General features: G+C 45.1%; 1 long non-coding RNA gene across 3 annotated transcripts; it reads left to right on the forward strand.

Moving 5' to 3' along the window:
* The first annotated feature begins 7,569 nt into the window (after positions 1 to 7,569).
* LOC146171034 (uncharacterized) lies at positions 7,570 to 16,214 on the forward strand. Of its 3 annotated transcripts, none has more exons than XR_014702997.1 (4): positions 7,570 to 7,750; positions 12,262 to 12,400; positions 13,803 to 13,941; positions 15,836 to 16,214. It is a non-coding gene; the product is annotated as an uncharacterized LOC146171034 (long non-coding RNA). The 3 variants fall into 3 exon arrangements; XR_014702995.1 differs by having other exon boundaries at positions 7,575 to 7,750; positions 12,259 to 12,400; XR_014702996.1 differs by lacking the exon at positions 7,570 to 7,750 and adding an exon at positions 7,820 to 7,951 and having other exon boundaries at positions 12,259 to 12,400.
* The last annotated feature ends 2,378 nt before the right edge of the window (positions 16,215 to 18,592 follow it).

Genomic DNA, 18,592 nt, shown 5'->3' on the forward strand with positions numbered 1-18,592 from the left:
GTTCCTTTTCCATTTCTACCTGAACGTAACTGTGTTAACATTTCGAGGCATTTCCATGCAGCCTCCTCTCAGTAAAACCCATAAGGACATTTTTTTCTCAAGTACCTCTGATATTTGCTAGTTAGGTCCCAGAGTTTGTTTGTTTCTCTTTGATAGCTGAAGGCACTGAAACTGTCCCTTTAAATAGTAGGCTTGATATGCATGTGGATGGCCTCTTCTGTTGAAAAGACCCTTTGCCTTTTTTCGTTTGTTTGCTCTTTTGCTTGCATGGAAACGGCTTGTTTTGCTTACGGTAATCTAGATTTTAAACCTTTGCTAACAAAGGCGTGAGCAGTAGAAGGTTGCAAATCCATGCACTTGTCCCAGCCTGCTGCTCTTATACACATGAAAATCCGGACAGATTTAGGGCTTCAGTCCCTGTAATTTTTTTCTTCCTCTGTTGTGTTTGAATATCAAATGTCCCACAACCATGCAGGGAAGAAAAAAAAGTGAAGCTTGTCACATCTGTTGCAAGTACCTGGTGATTGAAGCATGATGGCATGAAGGGTGTGTATTAACTCCATGGACTCCACCAGCTCGGTGAGACACGTGAAACTTCAGGTGGAACTTATGATTGCGTTTGACTAGGAAGAGTAAGGATTGCAGTAAATCGATTCTAGAAATAAAATATGATTAAAGCGAAATAGATACATTGACAAGCATACCGTTACGTAATCGGTATATATTACACCTATGCACCTGCCAAACTCTGCGCATATAACACTGACGCACGAAAAAAACGAAGATGAATGTATGCGACCATCATCAAAACAATTGGTTATCACAAATTTTTTTTACTAAAAAATTAGAAACGAATACACACAAAGTAGGTAACCCTACGAATGACGCAGTCACAAAAAGGCAACATTTTACAATCTTGCAAAAGTATTTGAAACCAATACATGACGTGCTATATAATAAAAACTATCAAAACAAACATCTTTAAAATAGTCGGGTTCAAAATTTTAAATACTGAAAATTTTTATGAATACCATCACCACCATCAGAACAGTCGGAAACGAGGAATCAAAACCGAAACTGAAGAATCTCTCGTAGACAGCGCGGACAGCGTTTCTCCTTTGCAGCTACCTCTCCATCCGGCACCTACTTGCCGGCGCAGTTTGAAAATCTTTTGCAGGACGCAGCGAGCAGGTCACCTAAGTCTCTATGGGAATGAGGCAGCCGACGCCGCCGCCCGCGCGCTCTCTCTCCTTGCATTTTCCACGGGACCCGACGCGGACCAGGATTGTGATTTCAGCCCAGCTTACAAATTTAAAGAAATATGTGAATATTACAGATACACGCACCAAACTCTTTCCACCCCGTGCAAAGGGCTGGGGAAGGCTAACGAGCGGGTGCTCCTGCGCCTGCTCACCAATACAATGTTATGCCCGGCTGCTCTAAAACATTTCGATCCACAATTTGACGGGCTGTGCTCGCACTGTGGGGTGGTGTCTGACACCTACCACATGGTGTGGGCCTGCCAAAAAAACCCATCTTTGCCCCCAATCCCCAACCCCACCCGAGAAAACTGGGGGCGACCCTGTCCGGCTGCTGCACCCTAGAAACCCAAAAGGTCAACGCAGAGCGCCCGGGCCATGCCCGGGCTGCGGCAAACGCCAATGGAGTGCCTGTCTAGGCATCCCAAGGGCATCCAACCTAGTGTATATACCTCTTTGTACATATAATAAATGTTTTCACCATAGAGTTTCTTACGCTAACTCACGGAGTAAGATAGACAGGAGCGCCGACTCCGCTCTTTGGAAGAGCGAAATTTTGCTACGTCGGAGAAAGCTTGGTGGCGGATCCGATAGATGGCGCTAGTATTTGTCACTGACTTTTGTCATCTCTTACTTTTTGCTTTTCTCGTACCTTTTTAGTTTATCTACTTCACCAGGCTAGGGCACATTACTGAACCCACCCGATACAAAGGGTACAGTCACAAATCATCATCATCATCGACGCTGCTTCAGCGTTCCGCAGCCGCGCATCCGCTCCGGCGGTTCCGTGCTGCCACCGAGTCTGTCGTCTGCTTCATGTCGCTGCACTTGCGTATCACCTGCATCGCTGCGGGAATATGTATCGCCTGCATCGCCGCGGGGAATATATCCCTTGAAATTGTGGTGTCTGCATCTTCGAGCTGTACCGAGGTGTCACCTGTTGCCTGCCTCATCGTTGGCATATATCTTTTTCAGTCCCGTTGCGCTCATCTGCTTCATACAGCTCACCTGCCGCGTCCCGCTGACTCCTTCCTATTTGCGAAGATCCTCATGCAGACAGCGCGTTTCACCTCTCTGTGTTTTCTCCTGTGGATGAAAGTGTGAGTATTACGATTAGAAAAACAGTACGCGTTGTTAAGTTCAGTCTCCGGCCCCTGCGCATAGACGAACAGAGGCCGAAGTGGATGGTTCTCGATCAATTTAGACCACCTAGGGCTCTTGAATATGCGCTGACATTCCACAGCGAGCGCATAATCTGCGTGTTTATTACATTTCCTCTGCTCAACGTTGTAGATGCAGCATCGGTGGCAGAATTATGTTCTGCTTCCACTACTCGAAAAGCTTTGAATCAGTTTGCGGCTGAAACAAGGGGACTTTTTCGTTTCCTTTGCCGTACCCTGAATTACATCCAACGACGAAACACTTCATCGCCTACCTTGCCATCCGCATATAAAAAAAGAAGCAATGCACATCATGCGCTCCTCACACACATGTCGCGCTGTGAGCATTCCGTCAAACGTTGGTTCCGTCTGCGTACTGGTGATCTCGCTGCGTGGTTTGTCGTCTGCGTGCCCCTGTCGACTCATGCTTAAGGGAATACGCAGACGACAAAAAACAAAACAAGAAAACACTGGCAGAGCTTTATCTTGAAGTTTTATCGTAAAAAAAAGATACAGGTTGGTGATGACCACGATTCCACTTGTGCGTTTTCCGGCTAGCAAGGAAGATAGAGAGAGGAGGAAAGCGTGACCAAAGCCGCGTCGGCGAGGAAAGGGGAGCGGAGGAAGAGAGTACAGTCCGAAGCTGAGTGCCGGACGCCGGCTCGGCGTTCGTGTAGCAAAATGGGCCTACGCCGAATGCATTGCAGCGCTCCTGTCAGTAGGTCGTGCTCCTGTCTATCTTACTCCGTGCACTAACACGGCCGGTCTCGAGGGAGAGCGCGTTTCTCTCTTCTCTTCATAGAGTTAATACAAAGAGTCTTTGTATTAACTCTATGCTTCTCTTACGGCCTCTCCAATGGGGTCTGTTTCCACCGCCCGCCGCGCCTCGGTGGGGTCGCCACCGCGCCCCACTGCTGCTCCTCCGCTACAGCCGTTCACGCGCAAGGGAAACGCGCGCTCGCTCTTCGCTCCGCCCGCATCGGTTGCAACCGGCAGGTTCTGATAGTTCACCCCTTATGGCTTATAGGAAGAAGCCGTAATCAGCGTCTGATTTATCGTGTATGACTCAATAATGCGCGTGCGCGCGCCTTCTTCAGTGCTATCGCGCACGGTCGAATGAAGTTTCGGGTGCACTTACATCAACACTTTTTGCCCCTAAATTTTTACAAAGCTATATGTACCATTTTATGCAGTGTGCCTTTGAAAGCTGTAAGCAGGTACAGCGCGACCTGACGCTAGTGCATGACAAACTGTTCGGTGGATATTCTGTCAACCGCTGCCGTTTTCGTTTAGAGCAAAGAGGCACCGACGAAAATTCATAGCACATCTCAGATTCAGAAATTTACGCATACAGTTAAAATTTCAATTGTCTAGTGAAGTGGGCTGTTCTAGCTTCGTTTAAAACAAATCAGTAGGTTGAAAGACAGCAGATGTATACGCAGTCTCGCGACTGACGCACACGTAGACAGTCGTAGTCAGTTTAATACAGTGATAAAAAAACATTTAATCAAGGAAATGGGCATAAACAGATATGCATAATTTAAAAGAGCAACAAGCAATAAAAAAATATGTCCTTCAAAGTTAACACATTGCACTCATTCATCAAAACGGTACATATGCGGCTAGAACATTGATGTCTCAAAATCTTTCTGGATGGTTTGTGCACATATATGGAGCTGGCCTTTCGTTCCTGTCTGTCACTTTCTTAGCATAATTGACAAGAAGGATTCTGAGAAATTTATCACATATTAAAGAAGCGGACCTTATAGCATGGCTATATATTGTCAATGCCTTCCGGGCAACTCAGCAAAGGTGAGTTCTCAAGTGCTGGCTGGATTAAGATTTGAAGAACTTCCAGGACATTTGTGTGTGGTAGGTGCACGACAGCTTTTTTTTTTTTTTTTTTTTTAAAGACACAACCTTGCCCAAGAGGGCTACAAACTCTGGTTTTGGATAATGCAGTCCGCTAGAATCTTGTCCTCGCAGAATATAGTGTACATTGGGCTGCTTCTTTCGCTGGTTTCAAGAAGGACAAGCGTCACACCCGAAGTCACTGATTAGCTGCACAATGTATCCAGCGACGTAAGCTAAACCAGAATACGTGACAGTGGGTAATGGGATGACAGGAGATACCATCACTTCTTTCAGTTCCTCGGTTACCGATTGCGGCAGAGCTGAAATGATTTCGTCGGTGTCGACACTCCTAGCGCGCAATACAGCGCGACATACAACTCTTATAGTCACCTCTGAATAAATAGCACAGAGAAAAGCTTTTATATCCATTATTGAGGAGTGTCCCTTGAGTAACAGTGGCGAATGTGTAATGAGCAAAGCATTCTACCAAAATAATGGGGCAGCGATTGCTCTCTAAGGCAGGCGTTGGAACTATTAGTTCAAAAACATACTAGAAAAAGAAAGAAAATATTGCTAGGAATTAGTGCTTGAAATAGATTTCCTGTTTTCTCATGAAATAATCATGTAAACATTTCATTAAACCAACGTTTATTTGCAAAATTAAAATAATGTTTACAACATAAAACATTTGCTGGTCTATAATTTATAGCAAAATTGATAACAAAACTTAAAAGCGTTTACTCTGACGTTATACTAATACTTTATGTCATGTAAGCATTGTGCAACTTACATTACATTTTTATAAAATTATTTTCATCTTCGGTGTTACCTCGATGGTTTCTCAGCTAGCGCTGAAAGATGGTTTTCCCATTGTTGCTGTTATGTTTGCCTTGAAGCTTCGATGTGATCATGCTCATTCATTTTTTTTTTTTGTTCATCTTCTTGTACAGGCTTGGGAAACAAAAGTAGATACCATGCCGCAATACATGTCATATGCTTGTCGAACGTTTGCTGAGCGACAGTGTTTTTTAATATAAAGACTCCATTCACGTGTGTAGCACGCTGACAGGATGCCGCTGCAGCATCTACCTTCTGTAATCTTTCATTCAGGGGCTGCACTCACCACGAAACCCGCGGGCGACAGCGCGAAACTAGGCAAAAGTCACCCGCCGCCACTGAAGCAGATGCGGAGCGAACAGTGAGCAGGTCGCGCCCCTTGCGGCGGCGGAGAGCGTAACTCAAGGAGAAAAGTTCCCATTGTTCACGCGGCGATTGAGAACGCCGTAAGAAAGAGCTCGCGTTCTCTCCCTCGAGACCAGCCGTGGCACTAACTAGAGGGAAAGCTGAGGGCGCTGCACTTCAGTCACCATGGGCGCGCTAAGAATTATGGGCCGGTGTGCTACTTAAGTTATTGTGACTGGCCATAGGGTTACAATACAATAACAAGTACAGAGTCTTGAATATTTGGGGGCTGCAATTTAAAAAATTCCTATACAAAATCTACTGCCCCATTCGAGCTGAAATAACGTTCACAAAGTAGCAAAATATCGTCTACGTTATCTGATAAGTGATTCAATATCGGTACTTGCCTACATTTTCCGAAATCGAGAAAAAACTGCTCTTGGCGGTGTGCACAATTTTCGCAGAAGAGAGTCGAAAAGCTATTTCGACATGATGCGTCATCTGTCGAGCAGTGAGACAAGCTCCATCCCGGCCGTTGGCGCGCTTGCCTCGCTGCCCGACAGATGACTTAAGGCGCTCGTGAACTGTTTTGTGTGTTTCTTCCTGTGTCCTGTTGAAGTTGTTGCGCATTTCTCTTATATACTATGCAGAACCAACTAGCCCGACAACACGCTCTTCTGAAATATTCAAGACCCTTAGTACACCGGCTTATGTGCTTAGGAGACGCCTGCTTCTGCAGGGAAAGAGAGGTTAGCCTTGACCGCCTAGTAAAGAGCAGAGACATTAGTCTGCCAACCAAGATCCGTATAACTCGTGCTATGGTCTTTCCAGTTGTGATGTATGGAAAGAAGGCTGACCGCCGAAGAATTGACGCGTTTGAATTGTGGTGCTGGCGGAGACTCTTGAGAGTTCCTTTGACTGCCAGAAGATCGAATCAGTCGATATATCGATGGTCGACAATATATTGTCGACCATAACCCTGACTGCTCACTGGAGGGTCAAATTATAAAGTTAAAGCTCAGCTACTTTGGTCATCTGATGAGAAGAGCGGAGTCGCTGGAGAAAGATTTGATGGGAAAGGTTGCGGGTCGCCGGAGAAGGGGTAGGCAGCGAACGCGACGGTTAGATATGGCATCCTCGAGGCGCTGCAGATGAAGTTATGTGATGTTAGGGAGATATAGTGATCTAGAGACCGGAAAGCGTGGCGTGACATGGTCCATAGGGTCACGAAGAGTCGGACACGACTGAACTGGTGTGCTACTTGTTGCGGGACAGTCGGTTTTTCTCGGATGCAAAAATTGCCATTACTGTGACGTTTTTTTCATCATCATCATCATCATTTCGAGGTGAAAAGCCATAGCCATAGAGTTAATACCTCTTTGGCCATAGCACGGTGAGCCACCGTGAGCCATAGTAGCGAAGGCGCAAAAGCAGACGTCGCCATAAAAGGTTTCTGTTTCCTGAAATGCCACTAAAAACTTCCTTAAGTAATTGCACAACCGTAAATATTTACAAAACATTTTTTTTTCCTTTTAAAGTGTGCCTATTAAGTGCGAAATATTGGCATTTGTGCTGCTCAAAACTAAGCCGATAGGAGAAAGAGCCATCGCTTATATTGGATAAATCTCACACTGACATGCTGTTTATCTCCCTTTTTAAAATTTATAGTCACAATATTGAATGATAGGACATTATTTACGGTAGAACAACGTTTATCTTTGAACTAGTTTTGGCCAAAAGTTGTAGTTCTGCACTCGGTAGCTCTCCGACCCACGAGATTTTTTTTCCTGTATACCTGATTTGCTTGGAACATCAGTCATCAGTTGTGTATGAGTAATCAACAAATCTGCCGAGAGATTGTCGAGGCTTACTATATCCGTAAGGCGAAAGACACATGTGTAGCGAAGCCATTGGTTTATCTTCACAAGAAAAAGTTGCATTCTTAGATAATGTCATAGAGTTGATAATGTATTAGAGCAACGGTTGATGCTTTGAGCGCCCATGGTGGCTGAACTGGTCGATTGGAAACTCTTTCCTTCCTCCATGCGTTTCATACATGTATATATACCTATATACCTTATTCCATATACAGCGCCATATATCAACTGACGGCGGCTTTGCTTGTTGCGCCACCAGAGGGACTGCAAAAACTCGCGCACGCCCACCACCCCTCCCCCCTCAGCGAGAAGCGTGCTCTGAAGGCATGGAGGAAGTCTGAAGGAATGGTGGAGGTGCTGAACTGCTGATGACCTTTGCGTGTCGGTTCGCTCTTCCTTCGTTCTCACCGCCGTTGAGGTAACTATAATGACTATAATATATTATTCGCTGATGTGATAGCAAGTGGTTACAGAGCTTGCTTGTCAAGCTGCTAGCTTGCGTAGGCTGCCTTTGCTGCGTTCAAAACAAGAGCTGGCGAGCGGCAAAATCCGCGATATTCATATTCGATATGTTGAAGAACAGACAAAGCGTTATAGTACGACTTTTTGTTGCCGGCAGGTAGGTGTACATTTCTCATGTGATATCAACAGTAGGTTGGAAATATCTTGAAAAGTGCACATCAAGCGCATTCTGCCATTTGGTCCCCTATGAGGCCAAGGTGTGGCAACTAAGAAAAAAAAGGGGGAGAGGTAAGTTTTACAAAGAAGGAGTACAGCGTGAATGAGAGAACAAGTGTGAGATGAATGTATTTTAAGAAAATTAAAGGGAAAAAGTAGAGTAGGCAGGTCATATATGGGTACGACAGGTGGTCAGTTACAGCTGACAGCAAGGTGGTCGCATGGCCTGTAGAGAGCCAAGATATAAATACACTGGCAGAGTGCAGCCGCTGGCCTGACCAACCCTTCCTTGTTTAGGAACTTCACATTTGAAATAAACAGGATGTGGGAATGTAGTAGAAGCTTGGCTTTTCTTGTAGCAGCTGTATGCGTCTGAAGGGGATGCCGGGCTTCGCTATAAGGACGAAGGCCATCTAGCGTGACACCCACCTTATGCCATTTCCTGTCATTTCTACCCTGCACAATCCAGACGTGGCACACGTTTCCAAGCGCTACTAGGACCTCAAACTCACTCAGGCCTGCACGAAGAAGCACAGGAAGAAACTTGTTGAGTGCAAACAAGGTGTTGTTTACTCCCTGCCACTGTCTTGTGGTAAATTTTATGTAGGTCAGACCGGAAGATTTCTAAATGACAGCTGCTACGAGAACCTAAAAAATGGTAAAGGTAATCTGCTTGAACACCCAGTAGAGTGCAAGCCGGACTTTATAAAATGTCGTCATTAACAAAAACGGGAAACAGGTAACAAGAGAGATCATGGAGGCAAGATAGATAAAAAGCCTAGACAGGAAATATCTGAGATGTGTGAGCATGCCCTCTGTATCACTATCAAGAAAAGAATTGCTGTTTCTTGATGGCGCAAACAAAAACTAGAATCTGTTGCACTAGTGGTTGCAGTGTGATAGGAGATTCCTTCGTTTGTGTTTCCGAGCGCTAGAGGTCTTCATCATTAAGGCTGCGTGCCAGCTTCTCGGCCAGACCCCTCTTTTCGGCAAACAGCGGCATGACGCTTACAGCGCGCGCAGCTTATGCCACTTTTGGGCGCGGATTTTCCACACTTTCTGTGTTGTCGTTCTCACTGTCAGTTGGCCACAACTGAGCGACGATGGCTTCGTCGGACATCTCTGACGAAGTGTCCACTTCCCTGTCGACGTCACTGAAATCAGAGAAGGCAGTGCCTTCTGAAGCACCTTCCCTCTCAAGGACTTCAGTTAGCAAGCTCTCACAAGCTCGGACCAGGGCGCTGGTGATGTCGCTTGCGTCGTCTGCGTCACTCGCGTACACTTCACGGAAACCTGCACGCTTGATGCATGTTCCAGCAAGTGAATCGCTCGCAGTAGATCAATGGCATACACCTTGTCGCATTCCATTGCTAGCGGCATTCTGCGCAGCAAATTCTTTCTGTAGACCTGCTTAACAGCTCTAATAATGCCTTGGTTCAAAGGCTGGGCAATTGCTGTCATGTTCGGTGGCAAACTTCAGCGCCTTGAGGCCATCCACTGCAGCGTGTGTCAATGCGTTGTCAAGAATAATGACAACACTTCTTTGTTTCACCTCAATACGGCGGTCAAAGAGGCCCACATACTCTTGAAAGAGCTTTCAAGTCATCCATGCCTTTGTTTTGTTCCTATGAAGGACTTCTGATGACATTTGGGCGCCATTGAAGCACCTTGGCTTCGCTGACTTGCCACTGACGAAAAGCGGCAGTTTCTCACTTCTACACAGGTTACATGCGAAAAAAAACTGAAATGCCATCCATTGCACGCTTGCCGTTGGTGCACAGCTCTCCCTTGAACGCAAGCATTCTGTTTGGCAGCAGCTTAGAAAAATAGTGCGGGCTCATCCTGGTTAAATATATCATCAGGCTCGTAGTCTTTCAAAAGACTCCCAGCTGACCATTCCTCCAACCTTCTGTCCCTTCAATGTCAGCCGCAGCACCTTTTCTAGCTACGGTCTACGTGCTAATGCCATGCCACCGCTTTCAATATAGCTAGCCAGCCATTGCTATACACAAAGTCAGCATGGTTGAGCAGCGAGGCAAAAACCAGGGCTTTCTCAACTAGGAGAGGTCCACTGACTGGCAAGTTTTTCGACCGAGCTGTTTTCCGCCTTTGCACCAACGCCTCCACCACATCTGCAAATATTGAGCCTAATACGTGACATCCCTTTGCAGCCGCTGCAGCACTGCTGAGCAGCTTTTTCCTGACATTCCAAATGCCACACACACAGTCAGCGGCAAGTGTCTCTAGCGCGTCAGCACAGACTTCTTTGCCACCCTCTTGATGGCACAGACAATATCTATTTGTCATTTACGCTGAGCACCTGGTACTTTTGTCCAACATTTGGCATGATGTGGACGGTGAACTCGCAATGCACTCTCCTCAAGGCCACCGGAGGGCGCTTGACCTGGGATGACAATTTTGAATTCCACTGGTTGATCGGGATAGGTTGTGTGTATTTCGCTGGTCATCTGGAGCAACTCAGGGCACTCTAGGTTGATCTGCTGACCAGAGTCGGATCTTATTGGAGGTTCTAGCCGGTGATGTCGTCACTTCCTGAATTTTTTGTCTGGTTTTAGCGGTTTTAGAGATATCGGTAGAGAACACGGGGCATCATTGTTTCTTTTTGCGCTAACATGTCGAAATGTGCCTATTGAAAAATGTCTGCAGTATTAAAATTATGCGAAAGAAAGTAGCAGAGGGCTGCACTCCTGCTTATTTATCAACCGCAACAATTTCGCCGCCGGGATGACACATCAACTTGCGGAACTGGCTCAGCATTACTTGCTCCGCACGCTCTGCACATTCCGCTGGTTGACCAGGGTGATTCGCTCTGTAGAGGTTTAGGTCGCACTATTCCAGTTCGGGCACCGAGTTCCAGTCGACCAGTGCAAATCGTCATTATTGAGGTGCAGATGCTCAGACTGGTCTAAAATAGGGCCCGCTGGGTGGGAGGTAGGTGGATGTGACTGCGTGATCAGCTCCTGCGGCGCCCTGCTCAGAGGCAACAGCTAGTTTACGGCCTGAATTTGAGCGCTTGTCAAGCGTGCCAATCCAGGTGGCCATGTTGGCCAAGGGTATTTGTCGCTGCTGCAGAGGGAACTCCAAAGCTGGTGATAGTTTTATCATCATTGCCGCTGCATTTATCATTGGCCATGTAGCTTGCCATCATATCGGTTGCATTTACAGCAGTTTGTCACATTGCTAGTTGAACAGTCTTTTGTGAAGCAGTACACAGTACTACCTTAGTGAATTGAAAATAGAATGTGCTAACTGATACATGTTTCATAAGCTGGTATGGTTTATGCGGATGCAAAATGCATTATGATCAATGAGTGCCAGGCCGAGGACTTGACTTTACTACTATTAAAACGAAACTACTCCTGAAGTGGGTACATTTTAACGAGGTTTTACTGTACTGACTTATCGGTCAATTGGAAAACCAAAGTTTAGTGGCAAATTTCTGTGCCGCTTACAGTGCAGCTCTGAAGAGATCTGGATGCACTATTGTGCTGAGTGAGGGTTTAAGACTTGAAATATTTGCTCCAAATTTGTTTGTGCTCGGCCATTGCTATACAATGCAAAGCTCAACACACATTTTTATTGCGACAGCAATACTACTCTAGGTTTCGAGCCTTCAGCGTAGCGCGGCCGGTAACCACGTCTTACCCACGTGACGCTGTGACGTCACACCCCACGTGACACTAGGTTGTGGGCTGGCAGGAGCTGCCAACTTAGGTCTCTCGTTTCACATGGGACGGTTATGTCAGAATCAGCCTGCTAGGACCCTGGCATTCAGATTACCTCTATAGGCCACTAAGGCATGCTCATACGGCTTGGTTAAAGCAGAGCTTTATATGTGGGCTGAGGAAGAAGAAAAAGAGAAGAACGCTCGGTCACCCGCAGCTAATGCTTTCGCTCAATATTTGGTTGAGCAGTATTGAACCCTTGTAATTCTTTATTACAGTTTGGGACGTTAAACCCCACAAACCTATTACAGAGCGCCCCCCCCCTTCCAATAGGGCCATACTCAATAATATGGACATTTGTAGTACAAGAGCGTACTTTCTTGATGACACTGCTCCTATTTGCAGGCAAAAATCTCATGCACTAAACAAAATGCCTCGCTCTTCTGTTTGCATACCACTACTTTTTTCAGGCCCCGCCTGATAGAAGGTGTCAGCAGGACAGTTAAACTTGTAGTAGTGCACTATCTCGAGGTATTTTGCAATAACTGTTTTGTCGTTCCAGTAGCACTACCTGGATTGCACGGTTTGGGACCAGCCACAGGATGAGGATGTTGCTGCTCTGCGACGAGTGCAACACCAGCTATCAAACTTACCGAGTTTCCACCACTTTGGACTGTGCCTCAAGGAAACTGGAAGTGCTACTGGTATGGACTGAGCCATTTGTTCTCCCCAGTTTGTTCTCTCTTGTTGGGCTTCCTGTCAGGTTAAGGACCAAGTCTATGTGATTTCAAATGTTACATTTACTGTCGGCGACCAGTGGAAAAACAAATTTCTGTTTATGTTTCGACCCCTGTGTGCCGAAACAGACCCCTGTGTGCCGAAACATAGACAGAAACTTGTTTTTTCACTGGTCAACAACTGCTTTTATTTATTTACTTTTTTTTTATAAACATGTACTCCCTGCCCTCCCCCCCTGCTCGGCCAGATGGTGGTGGCAGTAGAAACATTTATTGCCAATATTACAGAAGGTGGGGGTGCAGCCTTCTACACGGTATAAGCACAAAGCAAAGGAAAGCCCTTGGAAGGCTATCCTAGCGAGAGCGCTAGTAATAATCTTGCTCTGGTCCTGACCGGAGGTACTGGTGAGTAGGTGTTTCCAGTAATTTAGGGCCACCTCTGGAGAAGGAGGATGTGTGAATGAGGGACAGGTGAGTACTGTGTCTAAAATGTCACTAGGTGTGCCACAGAGCTTGCAGGAAGAAGGAAATTGATCAGGAAAGTGGGCATGGAGAAGGATGGGGTATGGGGCTGTACACGTTTGTAGCTTGCACCAATGGGTAGCTTATGTTATTGTGAGTCGGGCCAGGGGTTGTGTAAGATCTATTTTCGTGGTAGTAGTTAAGGGGCAAAGAGGGGATCGAAGGCTAACTTCCTTATTTTTTGCCATAGGGTGATGAAAATTAGCACAGAGACTTGATATAGCATCAAACAGTCAGATTTAATGTTTCACAATGATACCTTCAATATCATTTTTTTCATGTTGTACACATGTTGCCTACTAGTGGGAAGCTTAGCACGGCAATAAAACGGGCTAAGGGCTTGTAAATAGTTTTAATATTTACTAAGAAGTTTGGACCGTCTAAATCAAGACATTCTTTATTTCATTTTAATTTCTTTGCTCTTTTTTTAAACGACATAGCATGCACCTTCTCCGAATGTATAGAATGCATCATGACCCAATTACTGAATAATAAAAAAAAAAATGAGAGCTAGTGGTAAATCTGAGACTGCCTTGATACAGGGCATGTGTCAGCAATTAAAAAACAAACGTCATTAAAATCCGTGCATCCTTGTGGAGCTGTACTACTTATCACGAGCAAGGTGAAATGCTCAAAACAAATTTTTGAGAAAACAAGCCTGAATGTTCTGAACTAGAATACATTGCCTATATACCTTACACTATCTGTATATTTATTTGCAACACTTAAAATTTGTTTTTCAGTGAAATATTTTAGTACAACACAGAATGAGTGTTGTAGATGCTGAAAACTTAAGTTTTCTAAAATCAACTTTCTTTGCGATCTGATCCCCACTTCCCCCCTTCAGGATGTCACAAAAGGACAGCAGGCACTCCCCAGCATCTGAGGAAGGCCGTTCCTCCCCAGCCTGGAAAGTGAGACCTCGGGCCAGGAAGTGAGACTCCTCATTACCGGGAAGGCCCGCATATGCAGATGTCCAAATAAGGGTGACAGATTTTATTTATTTATTTATTACAGATTCCTGCAGCGCCCAAAGGCATCATTGCAGGGGGGGGGGGGGGGGGAGATGACAAATAACATTTGTAGAAACGCCAGTAGTACAATAAAAATACATAAAAATGGAGAAAATAAAACGACACAAGTGATAATGCAGAAAGAGAAACATGCATCTAAAGGGGGCAACTGCGCGACGAACAAAGTGATGAAGAAAACACAAGCAAGAGAACTTAGCGCTACGTCACACATTTGATAAAAAAGCCCGAAATAAATTTTCCGTGCTGCACTCAGTGATGCTAGCTGGCAGTCGGTTCCACTCACTGATCGTCAGTGGAAAGAACGATGTTATATATACATTTGTCCGACATTTTATTTCTCGAATCTTCCACTGATGATCAAGTCGGCTAGATAAAAGTGAGGCTGAAGCAGGTACCGGTCTTTATCAATGCTGAGCTTTTCAAAATAAATGCGATACATGATCTGCAATCTGAAATGTTTTCTGCGGTGAGCTAAAGATTCCCAACCAAGATGATGTTTAATAGACGTGATACTAGATGAAAAGTTGTAACTGTTAGACTCAAATCTGGCAGCATTATTTTGGACGCGTTCGAGCATGTCAGATAAGTAAACTGGGGATCCCATACAGGGTATGCATATTCAAGAATTGGCCTTATGTAAGTGAAACACAGGAGCTGCTTGACATTTGACTGCGCTTTGTTGAAATTACGCTTTAAAAAACTAAACGTTCTGCAGGCTTTCGATTTAATATGCTCAACTTGCCTCGTCCACGTAAGGTTAGATGTGAAATATACGCCGAGATACATATATTCAGAAACTTTTTGCAGGGGAACATTATTTAATGAGTAACAGGTCTGTAGAGGGGAACGCTTACGAGTGAACGAGACAAGTTTGCATTTTGAAATGTTCAAAGACATTTGCCATTTTGAGCACCAGTACTGGATAAAATGCAAGTCTCGCTGAAGTTTTAATGCGTCAGAAGAACTTTCCACAACATGGTAAAGCACACAGTCGTCAGCATATAGCCGAACTTGGCAGGTGAGGTCAAGAACAATATCATTAATAAAAATGAAAAAAAGAAGGGGTCCAAGGACAGACCCCTGGGGCACACCTGAGGAGACGTTTACGGAATTGGAGTTACAACCATTAATTGCAACACGCTGCATGCGGTCCTGGAGATATGAATGAAGCCAGTCGATGATATTGTAATGCAGACCAAGACAATGTAACTTATGTAATAATAGCACATGAGGTACAGAATCAAAGGCTTTTTTAAAATCCAGAAATATACAATCAATTTGATATCCGTGGTCAAAAGAGGAAAACAGATCATTACTGAACTCAAGTAACTGGGTGGTACAGGAAAAATCCATTCTAAAGCCATGCTGAACTGGCGTAAAGAAGTCGGGGTTGCCAAAAAAGCGAGAGACGATGGGTGTTGGGGGAGAGTAAACCATTGGCAAATTTAAGGATGGCCGATTTTGAATCCGAAATGATTTTCGTGGCAGCCGTAGGTGTCATGGCTAGTGCAATGGCTGCCTCCTCCCCCTCTGTTGTAGAATCAGTGACAATTGAGCAACCTGAGAGAAGTTTTGCATGATTGTAAATGCTAGTACCTTCCGATGGGCGTTTGCATAAGTGGCTGCATCTGCATATGCTACATTGGGGTCTTCTCCATATTATCTGTGTTAGGCTTGTGCCCTGACTCTTCTGTGGTTTCCATCCCGTTCCGGGTTCATGTTTTAGGCAGAGGGGGCACTAAATTTTTGGAGCAAATTGCAGGAGGTAATTAGAAAATCGGGACAGTTAAACTTGTAGTAGTGCACTATTTCAAGGTGTTTTGCAATAACTGTTTTCTTGTTACAGCCGTACATATGGCACCACCTGGATTGCATGGTCTGGGACCAGCCACAGGATGAGAGAATGTTGCTGCTCTGCGACGAGTGCGACATAAGCTACCAAACTTACCGAGTTTCCGCCATTTAGGACTGTGCCTCAAGAAAACTGGAAGTGCTGGTGGTATGGACTGAGCCATTTGTTCTCCCCGTTTTATTCCCTCTTGTTGGGCTTCTTGTCAGGTTCATTAAGGACCAAGTTTATGTGACTTCAATTGTTAAATATACTGTCGGCGACAAGTTGAAAAACAAATTTCTGTTGATGTTTTGGCGCATGGGGGCCGAAACATCAACAGAAATCTGTTTTATTTCTGGTCAACGACTGCTTTTATTTATTTATTCCATACAAATGTACCCACCTTCTGCTTGAACAAATGGGATTCCATGACATTCTCAACTTCAACATTGTACATGTCTAAAAAGTTGAACTTTCGCCTAGTGAATACTATTTGTGTTCACAGATTACACATGGTTTAATTTTTTTATTAAGAAAATTATTTATTTAAGGAAAAAAAAGTCTGGGCTGATTGCACCTGCGACATTTGCCCCGCTAGATCACATAGATCAGATAAGGAGTCGGCTAGAATGTGAAAATGGTGCTTACAGTACTTCCAGGGCTTCTCAGTGCCAGAATTTGTGGGCTCATGTGGAAAACCTCATTGAATATAAGTAAATCAATACACACACAAATTTAGAGGTACCGTCAGGATAACCCTGGTCATTTTTGAAGAATGGTGCCAATGGGTCAGGAGGCAGCTGTGGTGTACAGTTAGAACACCCACCTCACGGGCAAAAAAGGACCCTGGTTCAAATACTGGTGCCACTCAATTCTCCACCGGTGTTCTCCATCCATTGGTGTGTTGATCGAATATCATAAACAAGTTTGGGGTGTGACCTGAAGCCGGTGAACACTTTTAGAAATGCACTGCTACACCAGAACAGGATTTGGCCACCCTCGTGTAGCAATTTGCCACAACCTTCAATGAATACTCCAACAAACCACTGGCCCTCAGTCCCCAGCAGCTGCGAAGCAACTGACCACGGTGGCGGTGAGAGCTGTGATGCAGCGGAGGGGGCTATGATTCTGTGGCTCTGGAGAAGCCACTATCGGAAACTGACCCTGGCAACGTTTTACGTTAATCCTAGCTAGTGAGGCTAGTTTTACAGAGCTGTTCAAGGAACTAGCGGGCATGAAATGGGATATTGTCACAGATGCCAGCAGAACTGGGTAGGCAGGATTACTACACCAACGCAAAAGCACTAGCAAAAGAAGGCACGGCTGGCTAACTAACTGACGAGCGCGTGCCAGTCTCCCGAGCTCGCCACATGGGAGGTGCCAGTAATAACATTGCGGCAATATCATAAGGCTTAGTAGAGGCCGTACTGTACTAAAGGGGAGGTATGTATTGTGTCGTCAAGGCAAACCTCGATAACAAAATACTACACATGGAGAATGCATAGATACCTCAATAACATAATACATGTGGAGAAATAGGAGCTATGGTAGGGCTCTGTCAGTAAGCATACAGCAAGTAACACAGATGAGTTGTATAGCATTAATGAGAGGATGGCAGGCATTGTCATTAGTGGAGTCATGACAGCTAATATTTGAACATAAACTGATTATTGCGTTTCACTCCACACACGTAAAATTATAGATCCTTGAAATTTGAACTCATTCGGTTCAGTAGATAGCTTTAAAATGAATTTGTATTATTAATATCGAAAGCAGCTTTCTGGTCTGACAACCGGTAGCCACTAACGTCACAACGAGATCTCGTCCCCATGTCGTCTGCTGCACGCTGTAGACGGTGGCCACTGAGATACTTTTATTTTCTTAAAAAAAAAAAAATTTATTCGCTCATTCCTTTTCTTTGAGAAGCCTTCACTATAATATGCGACCTTAGTGATTTTGTCTAGAGAATGTCGAGGAGGCTGGAATCGATGGCCTTATGCTGTATTATTTAGGCATACAATCAGAAGCATGTTATTCTTTAGTTATGAGAGTTAGCTTGTATAGCAACAAAACGCTCCCGCTAATAAAAAGGCACATGTCCAACGTTTCCTTCCGCAATGTGTGTGGCGAAAGGGGGGAAGGGTTAGCGTTGTGTTACTGATTTCTAAGTTATTGCCCGTCGCTCTTTCAGTCCAAAACTAAGAGGAAATCCCAAACAAGCATACGTTAGTGCGAGAGCATACCTTGCGACAATAGAGAAGCAGACAATACTTTTGAATGAAGCGGTACTTCTTGACTTACTGTTATATGCACGTGTTAGTCAAACTTAATTATTCTCAGCTAGTAAAGCATTCTTTGTTTTTTGTTGCAAAATTATGTTTAGTTTGGCCACAGCCAGCACACAAAAGCATGCGCCACCACCCCCGCTTGAGTCCCGTCATCATAAAATCCATCGCGATTAGAGTGCGCTTCTATGTCCGCACCGAACAAGAGCCTCCCATCTGCAGCCGTCTCTGCCTTTCCCGCAGCCACACGCGCGACTGCGACCGGCTCCCGAGCCCAAATGACGCCTTGCGAGTGCTTCAACGTAAACACAGTAAACATACACCATTTAGTATTTAGTATGTGAGCCCTAAACTCCCGCAGGAATGCGCCAATTCGCAGATTACGACTGCGCTCCCTGTGTGTTTGTTTACCCACAAGCGGTGCCGACAGCTACCGGCTGCGCTTACCAGACAGGGTCACATAGACGCTTCCCGCTCAATGTGCATG

The sequence above is a fragment of the Amblyomma maculatum genome, unplaced genomic scaffold (assembly GCF_055883805.1).
Source record: "Amblyomma maculatum isolate TAMU_Amacu unplaced genomic scaffold, ASM5588380v1 scaffold_24, whole genome shotgun sequence".
NCBI lineage: Eukaryota > Metazoa > Arthropoda > Arachnida > Ixodida > Ixodidae > Amblyomma > Amblyomma maculatum.